The sequence below is a fragment of the Saccoglossus kowalevskii genome, chromosome 15 (assembly GCF_978046115.1).
Source record: "Saccoglossus kowalevskii chromosome 15, keSacKowa6.1, whole genome shotgun sequence".
NCBI lineage: Eukaryota > Metazoa > Hemichordata > Enteropneusta > Harrimaniidae > Saccoglossus > Saccoglossus kowalevskii.
Genome location: NC_140655.1, coordinates 7,557,200 through 7,562,280, shown reverse-complemented (window position 1 = coordinate 7,562,280; position 5,081 = coordinate 7,557,200). Strand labels below are relative to the sequence as shown.

The following is a 5,081-nucleotide window of genomic DNA, read 5'->3' as shown; positions in this document are numbered from 1 at the left end:
TCTGTTTGGCATGGACAATATCTCACGGCAGGCGATCGTAACATTTTCGAAAGATCATTCCTGTTCTGAATATTGCGCATTTTTAAATCTACCTGGTAAGTGAATAATTTAAAAATTCATAGTCATGTTTTTGAAATTTCAAATCAAAAAATTGTGCTTTCGCTTGATTTTGGCATGTTTTCATTTTGGCATGTTTATCATTGTTGGTTTAACATTTGGCAAATACTGAAACAGCTTAAATAGGGATTCCCAGGTTATACCAATTTAGTAGTCCCAAAAAGGAGGTTGACCTCTATGCACATGAACCTGCACCTGTATTTGAGACATGGACTGATCAGCCATTTTTTTGCTTGAAATTCAAGCATTTCTGCAATTCCTCAAACTTGGTACTTACATTGTACATTATGGGAGCTCGATGCACGATTTGTTTTTCATATCAGATTTACTAAGGGTGACTTGTGGCATTTTTGTGGTAAAATTCATGAAAATCAAGCATTTCTGTCATTTTGGATTCAGATCTTTTTGCTATACATGGACAGCTATTGTCCATATTGGTACATACAATGAACATAATAATATATATATATATATATATATATATATATATATATATATATATATATATATATATATATATATATATATATATATATATATATATATACAAATAACAGGACCATAATATTTTTTCATATCAGTTTCAAAATGGTCAAACGCAAATGCTGTTCTGGAGCCATGTCGTTACCATTATGGCCGACTCATTTCAGTTTTGTTTACTATTGAACTAAAAGGGGCTCTATCATGTCATGCAATTCACCAAAAACTATATATTGTATGCTAAAAATCCTTGAAAATGTAAGTAATTATGGTATGGTAGTGCATTTCACCACAGAAACCATATCCTATGTTTAGATCTACATGTTCCTATCATAATACTGTGGCAATTTAACATGTTATACTGGTGTCATCAGACCCATATATCTTGCACAAGATCATTTTATTTCATTTCGTAAGTACACTTTGATATTGATACTGATATATTGCTGTGAAAAATTTCACAGAGCATTATTTTTATTGTTTTTTCGAATATTTTTACAAGGGATGGAAGAATTAAATGAAAGTATGGTAGAAGACCATGGATCAGAGGTAATCAATGTAATCAAATCAAATGTGTTTGTTTAAAACAAATGTGATCTTATCAACAATATCTAAATAGTCCTTTCATTAGCTCCGCTGTCGACTAATCATATGAGTAATTGTCCGACGTTGTCCATGTCAATGTTTTTCTTTTTCGACCTCTCTTAAGTTTGTTCATTTCATGTTGATATCTTCAATTCTCTAATTTTGGTCAATATTTTTTGTCATTTTTGGTAAAAAGTGATATTTTCTAGTTCTTGTTAAAAACCGCAAGTTCAATTGCTTTGATATTACATATATAGGTACTACATGTGGACCTCTCTCAGATTTGTTCATTTTGTAATGATATCTTTAATTCTCTAACTTTGGTGAATATTTTTGTCATTTTTGGTAAAAAGTGATATTTTCGACTTCTTGTTGAAAGCCGCAAGTTCTATTGCTTGATACTATACATATTGTTCATTTTCTAATGATATCTTCTGTTCTTTAATTGAAATGTGCATTACTAACAGCGGAGCTATCTCAGCCGACAGGCTGCTTGTTTTAAAATTTAATTGTTTCATAAAAATGTTCTATTTATTTTTTAGGTACAATTTAATTGACAGGTAAGTTAGACACTTGAGATGACTGACTGATCATGTACCATGCACTTGAATGGCAATAACTGACCAATCAGATTGCTCCCTCTTTTTGGAAAAGGAAACCAAAGTTTGTTGTAGTTATAGCATCATACACTTTCCATCTGTATCATCAAACACAGAATCACTAGAGCACATACTGGAAATAGAACATGTAACTGAACACAAACTGACACTTTGCACTATTTTTTGGCATTTAGGCATTGTAGTGAAGAAATTCTGTGCTCTTCAGTGTTTACTGAGGTGATAACAATCCTTATTAGTGCTCTCATTCAAGCAGTTTTTGTCCCTTTTTTATTCTTGTGGTTTGAAATTAAACCATTATTAGCATTTGTTCTGACAGCATTTATGCAATATACAGTTAAGAAATAGGATTTTATTGTAATTCTGACTTGACAATGTTTTCATAATATTGTAATGAGTGAATGAAATGATAAATGGTCAAAACTTCAGAATATTCTTCTATATTTATTTTCAGAGTACTATTAAAGAGGAAGAGTTGATCATAAAGAAAACATATTATCAAGTTTAGGTTTGAGTTAGATTTGAAATATACATTTGTACATTTCCGGCTTAGCTGCACAATCAGAGTCACTTGTGTTGTGGTCGATAAAGTCAGTTGAAATCTATTGTCACAGAACTCTCCATTTCAATTTTTTTCAAGTAAATCATAGTTATTAAATGATAGCAAGTCCATTGACATCCTGTTGAAATGGGTGAACCCTTTGCGTCACAGTGAGGAAAAGTGTGTGAATGGTGGCGTTTGATTGGATAATTATGACATAACAAATTCAAAATAGAAGATGTGTGGGCAGGCATTTCACAGACATTTTATGACACCTCAATAGCAGAGTTTTTTCACATCTGAATGATGATTCTGCATGTTGGTTTTGTTATTTTCCTTTGCACTGACTTTTTTTTTAATTAGTGGCGAAGTTCTTCTATAAAGTTCAGTTCTTGCATTTGTCTTAGCATATGAAGATGTCTGCAGTTTCTGGTTATCAGTAAAACAGTATAGTCAGTGAGTATTCCCTCACTAGTATTGTATTGTTCACTGAGTTTTTGAGCTATTTTGTATTTTTATGGAACTTGTATTTACAGTACCCAAATAAATTCTTTGAAAAAGTTTTTAATTGTTATGTGTACAAATATTAACAGCCAACTTTGGGTGATGCTTTTGTGTGTATCAGAATACTTGTTATAAAAAGGGAGTTCAGTAACATCCATTATTTAATTGTAGGACTAATGATCTGAGCAAAAAGACACTCCTCATGCAAACATCACACCTTTCTGTATAAAATTGGCAGTTTGACCCCCTCCCCCCAATCTTGTGATTAAGCTGACAAATTATGTACACTGTTGAATAAAGGTCAGCACACTTGGAACACTGATGAGCCAACAAGTTTGACAGTTTGTATGTGCACAAAATAATTGCTGCACTAGTATATCCAGTGTTAAAAAGTGTATGCCCATCTTGGAGAGCATATTACTAACACATGTGCACTTATTTTAACCATATCTTGAAAACATGCTAATTTCACAAAAAATAAACTTGGGGGATATTTTATTATGAAATTTCACCATAATACTTGGGAATAATACTTGACTGAATTTTACTTTTCTAAATAGCTATGTTTTAGCTGAAAACAATGCTGATCAAGCTAGGTAAAAATGTGTCTAAAATAAATATATGTTTGTCTTGCATTATTAATGTTAATATCATGAATTAATTCATCATCAGCTGCTTTCCTAAAAGCTGGGGAAATGTAATCTGGTAGTGGAGCAGCAACATTCTTTTCTTTAGCAAAGGATTCTAAGTCTTCTGTGGAAACCTGCCAGCCCATTTCTCTTGCACCTGAAAAAAAGTGTCAGATTATGTCTATTGATACAAAAAATGAATATGGTGGTAAATGAGAGCAGGAGTATCACGTCCCACTGGAAGTTCAAACTTGTGTACATCATGTATGACATACAAATTTTCAGTTTATTAATTTGAAATTGTGAAACTTTATTGTGAAGAAGTCACTTAAAATATAAACACCCTCCCCACTTTCATGAATGCAGTTCAAAGTTCCTCCAAATTCACATACCGCTTAATTCAGGGAACTGATACAAGTCTTCTGGGACACCATTTGGTCTTAACTGTTCCTTTTGTTTTCGAATCCTATGAGAATTCCACTCATCAGCAAAGCAATTCAATTCATCTTCCAGTAACGGCATATATTCATACAACAAGCAGCTTCTGAATTATAAAGATTGAAATGATATTTTTGCACTGAATCAATCTATACACAACAGTTTTTATTAATTTTCTACTTTAAAATGACTACCTCTTGAATTAGGTCATGAATCGGCGTATGTATTATAAGAATGTGATCGGTATAGGTATGTATTATGTACTAGAATGGAAGTACAAATTACAAGTCCCTGCTTTCAGACTTCCTCCGAATTGAATTATTTATTATCAGTAATTTAAAAAGTAAAATTATAATAGTTACCTATCCAATTCACAATCAGGATCATACAGTCCTTCATTCTTCAATGTCTAAAATAAAACAAATTCTGTCCATTAAATTTGTAATGTCAGCTGCATTTTATGCAAAGTTTGAATTAACCATCAGCATGAAGCTTTTTTGCAAATACAAAACAGTAAATTCTGCATCAATAACACTACATTAATATGACTGGTAATGCAGGCATGAACAGAGTTTGCTGAAAACCTGTGATGTGATAAAATACACATACAAATTAACATAGCAAAACCATTACAACCTTGTCTATTTACTAAAACTGATGCATTTACCTACAATACTTGTTTGCAAGTATGAGAATAAAAGTCCTGAAACAATTTAACAAATTATTTAAAACAATTGTGCATAGAAATTCTAGGTAAAATTCTGGTCAAATTGACCAAAAATTAACATGAACTATGCAGTCTTTGCAATTGTTTAAACAAATTAATGTCCATTCCATGATGTCACACCATCGGATCATTGGGAAGCACACACTACATACTACACATTGCTGGGTCCACCAAAAATAAAACGTTTCAAAAAAAGCGACAAACGCAAATATATATCGTTAAGTAGTATCATTAAGTGATGAAGTATAGCATTATACATTATATATACAGCACCTTGAACTGATCTCTCCAATACTCTACACTGTACTTCCTCAGTTGTGTCCACCAACTTTCAATGCACTACAAATATAGGAATGATAACAGTCAATATGACAAAAACAATATAACAATTGGCACCTAACTTTATATCAATATACCCCAGGACATGCACCTGAGGTAATTTT

General features: G+C 32.0%; 1 long non-coding RNA gene across 1 annotated transcript; it reads left to right on the top strand.

The window, feature by feature from the left end:
* On the top strand, nucleotides 1–2,328 carry LOC146733908 (uncharacterized). Its single transcript, XR_014931652.1, has 4 exons — nucleotides 1–95; nucleotides 1,100–1,146; nucleotides 1,725–1,742; nucleotides 2,254–2,328. It is a non-coding gene; the product is annotated as an uncharacterized LOC146733908 (long non-coding RNA).
* The last annotated feature ends 2,753 nt before the right edge of the window (nucleotides 2,329–5,081 follow it).